The sequence below is a fragment of the Anabrus simplex genome, chromosome 1, assembly GCF_040414725.1.
Source record: "Anabrus simplex isolate iqAnaSimp1 chromosome 1, ASM4041472v1, whole genome shotgun sequence".
NCBI classification, from domain to species: Eukaryota; Metazoa; Arthropoda; class Insecta; order Orthoptera; family Tettigoniidae; genus Anabrus; species Anabrus simplex.
The window spans coordinates 30,607,358-30,619,626 of record NC_090265.1 but is presented as its reverse complement, the minus strand read 5'-3'; the positions used below and the strand labels follow the sequence as shown (position 1 = coordinate 30,619,626).

Below are 12,269 nucleotides of genomic sequence, written 5' to 3'. Positions count from 1 at the left end.
AAAATCCACTTAAGGGGGTGAAATAAAACAAAAAGTGGGTGAATTTTAAAATGAGTATCTTCTTCTACCGCTTTTCCCACACTTGTGAGGTCGCAGGTGGGAACTGTATCGCACATGTGGATTTGACCCTGTTTTACGACTGGATGCACTTCCTGATGCCAACCCCGTGTGTAGGAATGTAATTACTATTGTGTGTTCCTGTTGTGGTTGGTGATGTAGTGTGATGAGTGAATATGAAGAGGATAATGTTGAGACAAACACAAACAACCTGTCCCCGAGCCAGATGAATTAATCACATGCGATTATAATCCCCGACCCAGCCAGGAATCGAACCCGGAACCCTGTGAACCGAAGGCCTCAACGCAGACCACTCAGCCAAGGAGTTGGGCAGTTTTTGAAATGAGTATATCTCAGTATATCTCATAAACTTAACATGTTACAGACGTGAAAAATTGGTATTTGTAATCCCCTTTAAAAATAAAGAAATACATACTTTTTGTTTTCGGAAAATCAACTTAAGCTGGATATCGAAAACAAGTGAAGAACGAGTTGAATTCTCTTGATGAGGGTACTTATATCTCAAAAACTACAATGTTACAGGCGTGAAAATCAGTATTTGGAATCTGCTTTAGAAATAAACTTTTTTTTTTCGACTTAAAAGAGGACATGTCAAGTTCCATGTCGCATGTTCCAGATTTAGCTCTGCCAGTAGCCTGGTCACCTTAGCCCCAAAAGGCAATGCCACAAACGTGGTTTACAAAGAGGTTCTGGGGTAAATGAAATGCAATTTTTCGGAGAGTTTTTATACTTTAGGGATTTTCAGATAATGTCTTAGTGGAGTACCGAGGAACAATTAATTTTTATCAACTTACCAAATCCTCACAAGCAAAGCCGTGGGTAACAGCTAGTAAATATATATAAGTACAAGTAAAATTGAGCTGGTTAACAAGTATCAAATGTTGTTGTGGTGTGGCATCTTTATGACCTCATAGACCAAATGCCTTTCATGGGTCTTAAGTTTTTGTTCTTAATATAGTTGAAACAGTATGGGTCTGCTTATACCAAAACAATTGTCACGACGCATCCAACGGAAACGATTATATCTGTGTTTGAGGATCAAGCCTGCCAGGTTAAATTGAACTTTCTTTGTATTGGATGCGAAGACCTTGCAGATGTGTTAGCACTATAAGCTCAATCGGCAGACTCAATTTTGATACCATAAAGGCGAATGGAGGAGGATAGGTTACTAGGAGAATAATGGACTCTGTAAGAGAAGTAGAGGGAGATCAAGACGACAATGATTAGACTCAGTTTCTAAAGATTTAAAGATAAGAGGTATAGGACTAAATGAGGCCACGGCAGTAGTTGCAAATAGGGGATTGTGGCGACATTTAGTAAATTCACAGAGACTTGCAGACTGAACGCTGAAAGGCATACCAGTCTTTAATGATAATGTATGTATGTATGTATGTATGTATGTATGTATGTATGTATGTATGTATGTATGTATGTATGTATGTATGTATGTATGTATGTATGTATGTATGTATGTATGTATGTATGTATGTATGTATGTATGTATGTAAATGAACTCTTTACATGACAAACTGGACATAACATGAATGATATTCATGTTTGAACTTTTAATATGTTTTATTGTACTGTTGTTTTCAACCAGTTTTATGTTAGGACACAATTTTTTTTTTTTTTTTTTTTTAAATAAGGTCTATTACATGCATGTGATTTTAATCTGTAAGCTGAAGAAGACAATATTCATGAATTTTCAAAACATATATATATATATGTTTTTGATGTATTAGTAAATATACTAGATTTTGAATTGTATTGACAAGGTGGACCTTTAAATAATTAACAACAGTAATTTTGCAGTCTGACATTTGAGCCCTGGTTCATATGTCCCGCCCCAAAATTCATCAATGGTCGCTAATCTCTATTCTTCAAGGGACTTGACTCACTACTGCAGTCCCATCACCCTGTGCGTTACCTATCCAACACACCATCTTGTGCTGTGTCTATGTACTATGAGTGACATACTTTCCAGGACATATGACCACTGTGTGGAAGCATCGTGCAATGTAAGAAAAAATAATACTTGCCACGATTTATGCCCCAAACCTTAAATCAAAAGATAATGTTCTCATAACCTTTGCCAGGGCAGCTTAAGAGTTCAGCATTCCTTCAAAATTGGCATACATCATACCAGGTGTATGCATAAATCTTTTTCCTGTTTCACTAAGAGATGGCACCAGCGAACAGTACACATACATCATTTTGTTCGTCTGACATTAACCTACCAACACACATAAGTTGAATCCACCAAACATTAGTCTGTGTTGTATCGTTCAGTGATCATGTCGACGTCTGTGCCTGAAAAAGAAACACGCATTGCTTTTCTTATTTAATCAAAAGAAAATGGCTGTGGAAAGTCATCATTTGCTGGTAGAAACATATGGTGGACACTCTCCATAGATTAGAACATGTGAGACATGGTTTTGACAAATCGCTTCAGCAAGAAGACCACGCTTTGTGTCTGGTGGGACCAGAGCGGTATTGTGTATTATGAACTCTTGAAACCCGGCAAAACCACTAATGCACTACACTATCGCCAACAATGATTAATTTAAACCATGCACTCATTGAAAGACGACTGGAATGGCCCAGAAGACATGGCAAAGTGATTTTATTACATGACAATGCTCGTCTCACACAGCAAAACAAGTGAGAGACACCTTGAAATTGCTTGGATGGAACATACTTCCACACCTGCCGTACTACCCCGACCTGGCGCCATCTATCACCTCTTCGCATCAATGGGGTATGCGCTCACAGAGCAGCACTTCAGCAATTTTGAGGAAGTTGGAAAATGGCTCGACGAATGGTTTGCCGCAAAAGACAGGCAGATTTTCTGGCATGGTATTCATAACTTACCTGAAAGATAGGCGAAGTGTGTAGAAGCCGATGGCCAATATTTTGAACAAACAAAAAATGAATTTCCCTTGAAAATGACATGTTTTCTTTACCACAAAAACTGGCAAAAACTTATGCATGCACCTGGTAATAATAATGATGTTTTTAATTTTATGTCCCACCAACTACCTTTTACAGTTTTTGTAGAGGTGCCGGAATTTTATCCCGCACGAGTTCTTCTACATGCCAATAAATCTACTGACATGAGGCTAATGTATTTGAGCAGCTTCAAATACCACTGGACTGAGCCAGGATCAAACCTCCCAAGTTGAAGTCGGAAGGCCAGTGCCTCAACCATCTGAGCCAATCAGCCCTGCTCATCCTGTCTGCATCTCACAAGAAGTCGTGGCAGCTTGTAGGTAGGGCATAAGTAACAGATAATACACTCTAAGCCACAAACATTAATCGTGGCAGACAGTACGAACTCTCTGAACCAGATGCATGTTCACTATTAACTTGTTCATATATTTACATGTTCATTTCGAAACCTAATGACTAAAATATGTATTAATAAAATATGTAAATAGCACATATCTAGATTATGTTAGCTGGGCGGTGAGACCCATTAGAAAGGTCCTGTGCCTTCTAACTGCATTTTTTTAAAGAAGGTAAAGGTCTTCAAACTCCAGTCCAGACCCCAAACCATTATTCCTCTGTTAAGGGAAAAACACCCGCACACAATTATTGACTGAATTATGCATTTCAATATTAAATCTGCAAGCCTCTGTGAATTTACTAAATGCTACCACAATCCTCCATTGTAACTAGCTCTGTGGCCTCATTTGGGGAGTCTAACCAACATCGTCTTTGTCTCCCTCTACTTCCCTTACCCTCCCTCACCAAGTATATTATTCTCCTAGATAATCTATCATCCTCCATTCGCCTCACATGATCCCACCACCCATGCCAGTTTATGCATACAGAAAAATATGTGATACTAAGCAAAAATGACCTAAGTATGCATGCGTGTCAAGTCCTCAGCCTACTGGTTAGATCATCAATGGTGGTGGTGGTTGTGGTGGTGATTATTGTTTTAAGATGAAATACAACTAAGCAATCATCCTCTACAGATCATCAATGTTCACATGTCAGGCAAGACAGATCAGGTAAAACATTAGGCCTACATGTGGACAGAAACACGTACCGCACCCCTTGCCACAACCGAATGGAAACAGATGATCGCCCAGATGATTCATGGACCAGAGCTTTGTTTTAAGCAAAACATATCAGAACTGCACCAGCGGTCACCAAGAATTCTTCTCTGAATTCATTGTATTAAATCATAGCTATCTTTCCCTACAGCAAGTAAAACTGAAGAACTTCAGTGATCGAAACCATGATGGTTCAATTTTGTCCGTACTGACTTACATTCAATCTATGAAAACACTTTCCGCCTTGTCAATACTTCACATTTTATTATATTACCTCTCATACATGTTTTGAGAGCTCAACTGCTCTCTTTCTCAGCGGTACAAAACATCAACAAAAATCCTTGGACTTGCTATTATAATCTATGTCTTAATTCTATCCTATGCTCTTCATTGTACAATTTAAACATTCCTAGTATTACAGTACTAAAGTCTTATCTTATTCTCATTTTCCACATTTTTGTTCTATCTTGAGGTCACTAACACATTTGTACAACACTGTCATCAATAAGATAAATCATAGATGATATTTTGAAAATGTTAAAACATCCCTTTTCTGTGCCTAAACTGTTCAATCATTTATCCCTACTATGTCATTTAGTAAAAAACTAATATTAAGCATTTTCATAGATTGACAGGAGCCTCCGTGGCTCAGACGGCAGCGTGTCGGCCTCTCACTGCTGGATACCGTGGTTCAAATCCCGGTCACTCCATGTGAGATTTGTGCTGGACAAAGCAGAGGCAGGACAGGTTTTTCTCCGGGTACTCCGGTTTTCCCTGTCATCTTTCAATCCAGCAACACTCTCCATTCTCATTTCATAGCATCTATCATTCATTAATAAATCACTTTGGGAGTGATGACCCCATCGTACTAACAGCCTATATCTGCTTCATTCATTACATCCCTGACTCAGTCAATGACTGGAAAACAGGTTGTAGGTTTTCAGTTTTCATAGATTGACAAAAAGACTTAAGCATACAACATTTTGGTAAGTATAGTAAGCAAACCTTTTCTTGATCCCCGAGCTCCATAGTGCTGAATGGGAACTAGGGCTCAAGAAAAGGTTCACGTACTATAAAATCAAAGGACTACAGTGATCAAAACAAAAACGTTCAAGCATATACTGTTTTGGCTAAGAAATGTAAAGAAGTGGACCCGGGAACTATGAAGAATACTCTTGCTAAGAAAATCTCTTTATGTTCAGGAATTGCGAAAGAGATTGATCTACGAACAGCTAAAATGAACAGAAAATGTCTGATAAAACTCACTATCACAGTCTTACCTAAGCAAGTAAAACGGGAGGTTAGTATAGTACGTGAACCTTTTCTTGATCCCCGAGCTCTATGGTGCTGAATGGGAACTTGGGATCAAGAAAAGGTTCGCGTACTATACATTTGACAGAGACTTGGATAAAGCTTTGGAATCACTGAAGAAGCATACTACGTAAATGCTTCTCATTTTTTCTCAAGTCGGGAGATATATCAGTCTGTCAAACTCATATACCAACTGGCCGTACAAGCCATCCTCTCATACCATTCATCACAGTCACTGGCTGCATAAGGAACGACGTTCCTAGCATTGCTCATACTCATCACTTTTACGTTGTCAAAACCAAAGACCATACTCAGACAAGTAGGTACAGTAGATGAAGGTAATCATGTTCTAGCTTGTGCCAGAGGGCACAGTACACAGTAAACACTGTATTTTACCAGAGCTGGTCAGTATTTTAACAACTGGATACAGTACAAATATTTGTACAAGTTGGCCGATGTGTGCTAAAAATGTTTGGGTAGACATGCATGTGTGCAAGTATATCTTCCAACTTGTAATTTAAGAGAACAGTTCCCAATCCTGATTTAATATGGAACACTTGTAGGATTGTATAACCACTCTTGGAACTACAGACTTAAAGGATTTCACATGATGCACTTCTGTCAGCAATGAGGTTAGGTGGGCGAATTTTACATTTCAAATGTTGCCACCCATTTTAAGGTGAGACTGATCAACAAATCTGTTTCTGCGGTATGCCACTGGTTGAAATACAAAAATTTTCATTAATAAATTCATGCTAATTTAAGAAATTTAACGCCGATTGTAATTCTTTGCAATGATTCCATACATGAAACAATTTATAACCGAAAGTGAAAGTTTCCATTGATTAAACGTTTGGACCATGAAGTCCCTTTAAATGCAACATTACGGACCCCATGAAAAAAAAAAAAAAAAAAAATGAAAGAACGTACCGTATTGAAGACTTCTGTTATAAATACTTTCAAATCAAAGACTAGTGCCAAAACCAGATAAGCAAAGCATTAAAACAAATATTGTTACTCTATTACGTAGGCTAGCGGTAATTTTCATTTGAGGAATGTCGGTGCTTTAATTGGATGTACTCACCACACTCACGCTCAAGGAAGAAAAGAGCGATTACAAGTGTCTACGGGAATTTCAACACTTCAAAAAAATAAACACACAATCAATTTGACGTCACTGAACTTGGTAAATCGTCAAATGTCGGAGCCAGCTAGCTCTCGCGATAAAGCTTGTAAAGGTCGTAAGGGCCTAAGATCACAGATAACTTGTATTCACAGCAGTGTGTTCAGATTTGCCTATAACCAGCCAGCAACGGGGCAATGAGCGGGGCGGACGAAATAATGCAGCTTGGAGATAATCGGTTCAAGGTCTTAATTTACGCGCCAGAAAAGTTGACGAACTAGATCATCCCACTGAAGTCTGTCAAAAAAAGATCTACATGATAAGGAATTTTGGTGTTATTCCGTCCCTTGAAACAACAACAAATTAGAAGTTCAAGCATCATGTAAGAGAAAGTTATTGGGGATAGGTTGATGAAAGCCCGTTCTATCAATAAAAATAAAAAAAGTACGCATCTGAAATGTCATTTTTAAAGTCTGTAGGCTTAATTGAATGTACTTAGCACATCAAGGCCAATTGCTTTAACAGGTGGGCACACGGTGGGCATGAAATCTAGCAACCCAGCTTGCAACTTGCAACACATTGGGGATTTTCCGATTTTTGCGCACGGAACGATCTGAATAAAGCCACTGAGCCGTCAGGAATGCTTAATCGAAGGGAATTATAATTACTAAATTATTCTAAGCTGTTGAATATTTAAAAGGTGATCTCTCGCTGCGTCATAAACTGACTCTCTCTCTCTCTCTCTCTCTCTCTTTTTTTTTTATTTTTAATTTTTTTTTATTTTTTTTATAGCAGCAGCGACCCCAGGTTTCGACGCCTTAATTCACTACCGTTCACCCTTGTAGATTAATGAGTAGACAGAGACACAATTTGAAGAAAATTGCATCAAAATATGAAACGAAAATTCAACAAAATATGGAGGTTTAGGCCTATATCATTATTTACAAAATAAGCCTTTGTAGATATTTATTATAGAAATCACTATAATTGTATAGTCTCTCACAGGATTACATAACACATACTGAGTGAACAAAATAATTTACTGATTGCTTTAGCTGGGTTTAATACCAGTTACAGTTGATTAGGGGTGCAAGTGGGAGGATAAGTCGTCCACACACCTCCCCTCCCTTCTGACTTTGTTGAGAAAGAAATGAATGTGTACGTCGTGTTAGCAGCCTGAAACTGGAAATTATAAAAGGGACTTATACAAACCCTGTTGTCATCTCCTAATTAAGTTATTTTCTTTCCTTTAATTTCTTTAATTACGGTATTAAAAAATATACTTAGCAGAAATATGCGCAAAATGTTGTTACTAACTGATTCGTACAGCGCTACAGCAAGTAGTGGAATCTCGCTCAGCAATGTGTTATGTGTAGGGCCCGGATTTATATGCACTAAAAACCTGAAAATATGCATGCAAATATGCACTAAAAAGTTACAATATATGCACGGATAATAAGGAAATATGCTCTTAAAAACATGCAATTTTATTCACTTACCTATTTACAGGTATCATTTATTGCAAAAAGAAGCATCACAATAGGTAACTAGTAGTCTTTCAATGTTTTCTGGAGACAGACTATGTCTGTTGTCCGTCAAAATGAGTTTATAGGCTGAAAATGATCGTTCTACATCAACTGACGTAATTGGACAGTACTTATACATGGGCACCGACGTTTCGGAGCATACATCTGGCAAGGATACCCTAATTCCACTCAAGAATTGACTAATTAACTTAATCATCTTCAGACCTGGGTTCGAATTCAATACCTTTTCTAACTTGCGTTTAATCTTCTCTCCAATTTCGCCTGGAGCGTAATTCAACGAAGATGCAGCTTTTTCAACGAGATCAAGTGATTCATGGAGGGGAGTACCAGAAGATTCTAAGCTCTCAATGGCTTTTGGAAGTTTAGAAAAATGTGCATGAATGAAATTCACATCTTGATAAACAGTAGCGGTTTCAAGCACAACTTTTTCATCACGGACACACGCAATATGTTCATCTTCAAGTTTTGTAACCACTTCTTTCACTTCATTAAAATGTTCCTGATAAAATGATACTGCAGATAACCATGTCCCCCACCTAGTCAGGACAGGTTCAGGTGGGAAAGGAACTTCAGGTAGACAATCTTTGTAGAGCTGGACACGAGCTGGTGCTTTCAGAAACAGTTTCTTCCCACATCCATTTAAATTGTTAACAGCTGGAAACTGTGCGCGTATTTCTTCTGCAATGCGGTGTAATCCGTGCGCTAAACAGGTTACGTGTATGAGTTTTGGATAAAATACTTGGAGGGCCTTTGCTGCTTTCAACATATACGAAGCTGCATCTGTGAGCAGTACAAGCACTTTACAACAATTAGCCTCAATTTCAGATGGCCACAATAGTCGCAGAGAATCATTTACAAATCTTGCTATTGTGCTATGGTTGGTTTTCTCTAGTATTTTACAAGCAAGAAGGTGTGGCTTACCGGGTTCGTCTGGATGTAATTTACCAACCACGAAATTTGCTACGTAACGGCCACACGAATCCGTTGTCTCATCCACAGATATCCAGACACAGTTCCTTCCGATATCAGAACGGATCAATTCCAGGGTAGATTCATATAGCGGAGGTAGGTAATTTTTCCTAAGAGTTGATTCATCTGGTATTTTTTGATTTACGCAATATTTCTCGAGAAATGGTCGCAGAACTGGATTGTTTAATTTTTTTCCATGGAATGTTGCTGCATACGAAAGCCCTACAAAGATCAATTGAAAATGTATTAAGACTATAGGACTTGGGCTTTACCTGTGTAAGAAGTAGTTGTGGTGTGCTGTTCTTCTCCTCCTTTGCTTTAATATGTGCAGTTATTTTTGAATGCTGTTCAAGCTGAAATTTCTTTTCACATTTCACTTCCTTTGAGCAAACTTGACAGTACACGATGGCACCATCTGTTGAATAGTCCCTATTACCCGACACCCACTGATTTAGTAAATCTCTTCAGCTGCTCTTTTCCTTAAGCATTTTTTAAAAACTAAAACTTTTAGAAATGAGATGCAGGGCATTAAAGTGGAACGTAACTAGTGAACTGAAGATACTTCTGTCCTGACCAAGTGCCCAGCCCCCTGAGATTATTATCTGCTGTGGTAGAGAACGGAATTCAGGGAAGTCCAGCCTGCCTACCCACACCTAAGCTATCTGTTGCCATTGTCAGTTGTGAAAGTAAAGTGCTGTTACACAGACAGTCGAAAATACCAACTAGCGAGGGATGCACATAAAATAGGCAACTAGGTAGGGATGTACAAAACAGATTTATTTTAGTAGTTCTTGTAATTATCCTTATATTCAGACATTATATACTGGAATATGCTGTTACGTCTAGAATATGCACTAACCCTCAAAATATGTCAAAATATGCAATTGCATATGCGCATATGCATTTTTAAAAAATCCGGGCCCTAGTTATGTGTAACATTGTTGTCGCTGTGAGGAAGAGTAGCAGGGGTATATTTTTGCCTAGGTCATGGGCTTTGAGGTATGATTCACCCACTCGCTGCTGCATACATCAGTCAGTCCAGCAAGTCACACCAAATACAGTAGACAGCAGAGACAATATGCGACACTTCGGATTAGCCAAATAGATTTAGCCTTGTTAAAACGGGAGACAATTCGCGCTAAATTCAAATATCAATGGAAATGTATATACGGAAATGGATAAATAAATTACGTCTAGAAAGAAAGTGTTGCTAAAATATTAACTTCAAAGTTGCTAAACCAATTCTGGATACATGAATGAAGAATTATTTAAAGACTGAAATTAAACATATAATCAAGATGTGAAAGGACTTGATCTTTCGTTTACGCATTACTTTTTTAGCTTTAGCATAAGTATACCTGCCTGAACTTTCACGGCTAGATTTTTCTTTTTTTTATTATTATTATTATTTAAAAGCATTGTACATCACAATAGGACACTTGTCAATAAAAATATCAGCACAATCCTTACACATATGATTCGATTAATTTACATTTAAGAGCTGGACACTTTTCCTTTTAACTTGAAGTTTACTAACAGAAAGAAAACCTATAAATTTAGCCGCAAAAACATTCAAAATTTCCCTATAAGCAATACTTTCCATTACATCAGGGTAAAGCAAATTTGAATCATCACATTTCTTAAATCACCCATATTTTCTTCGGTGCTTGACAACGCATTACGGCATTCCAAATGGGGTAACTTGGAACACAACCAGCCACACACATATACATATGCATTTTTCCTGAATAAAATCAAAACCCACAGATCTCACCTACAGCAACACATCGGTATTGAAGTTAACTGCTGCACTAATACAATAAAATAAGCTTATATTCTAAGCCAGTTAAAATATGGGTCGCGCAGGTCAGAAGTTTAGGAAATAGACTTTCTATAAAAATATCTTTGTAACTGGAAGAATATATATGCAAACACAGTATTTACTTACATTTTCTTGTCATGAGGGAAACGGAAGAAAGACTGCGAATCCTTCTGCACTTCATAGTTATTGCAGCCTAACGCAGCACATATCTTTCCGCTCATATTGACAGTAGATATAAAGGAATGGCACACGCTACTGTTTACTTATGTCAACTTAATGTAAACGCATAAATAACCCCAAAAGCTTCACAAAGAAATAACACGTGCTCTTATGACAGAATCAGTAACTCTCAGGTCGCTCCTCTAGACAGAGCTCTAATCGCTGTCCCCCGATATCTCGCAGAGTGTCGCGTATTGTCTCTACTGTATTTGGTCACACTTAGTCAATGTGTCTGTGTAATTCTATCTAGTGTCTGTTTCTTTGTTAGTATGCAGTCAAATACTAAATTACTTTTTAATTGTATAATCACCACATACTTCTGTTTAATTGTACTTGTGTAATTGTTCCTTTGGTTAAAGTTTCATTGTGTAGCACTGAATCAAAATCTCAATAAAATTATTATTACTGCACTTAAGTTGGTAAACTGTCAACCTTTATTTCTCTGTCAAAATTCACTCAAAGAACATAAAAAACTTATCATTTTGAAGTCTAACCCCCCCCCCCCCCCTACCTATAACCACAGACCAGGGTATTCTTTGTTGTCAATAAATTTTTGTTCCCCCACCACTTCTAATTCCCAGTCGCCACCACTGCAGCACATTACAAGCAGCTACAGATACAGTTGTATCTTCTATCAGTCACTTTACCATATTAGTCGGCACAACAGTCCATATTAAGCCTTTATTATTATTATTATTATTATTATTATTATTATTATTATTATTATTATTATTATTATTATTGTTGTTGTTGTCGTTGTCGTCGTCGTCGTCGTCGTCGTCGTCGTCGTTGTTGTTGTTGTTACGGAGTTATCCGTGGAAGTCAGAGGTGAAAGAAGGTGCGGGCTGGAATGGGTCTAACTACAAGTTCGAAAGATGAATTAAAGTTTCAACAAAGGTTATATTTTCAGACTTAACAATGGTGACATAGAATTTGAGCGTACAACAAATAACAACAAATTAAATCAGGTACACAATCAAGAAGTCCAAGATTAGATAAAAACTTAAACCAGTTTCCACTAGGGGAAATAACAAAATCAGGTACCAGAGTAGATTTACAAGAAAGCACCAGTTAATTGGTGTTTACAAATTCTGGGCTACGGGCCCCAAATTTATCAATCCTTCAGCTCTCAGCTCACA

The 12,269-nt window shown here is 37.8% G+C and overlaps 1 protein-coding gene across 1 annotated transcript in view; it reads right to left on the bottom strand.

The window, feature by feature from the left end:
- The window catches only part of LOC136883643 (bifunctional purine biosynthesis protein ATIC), a 108,364-nt gene extending 101,695 nt beyond the window's left edge, over positions 1-6,669 (bottom strand). Inside the window, exon 1 of the mRNA XM_067155985.2 lies at positions 6,535-6,669. The gene's annotated coding sequence lies outside the window, so the exon portion shown is untranslated. The remainder of the gene's footprint in view (positions 1-6,534) is intronic.
- Between the last annotated feature and the right edge of the window lie 5,600 nt (positions 6,670-12,269).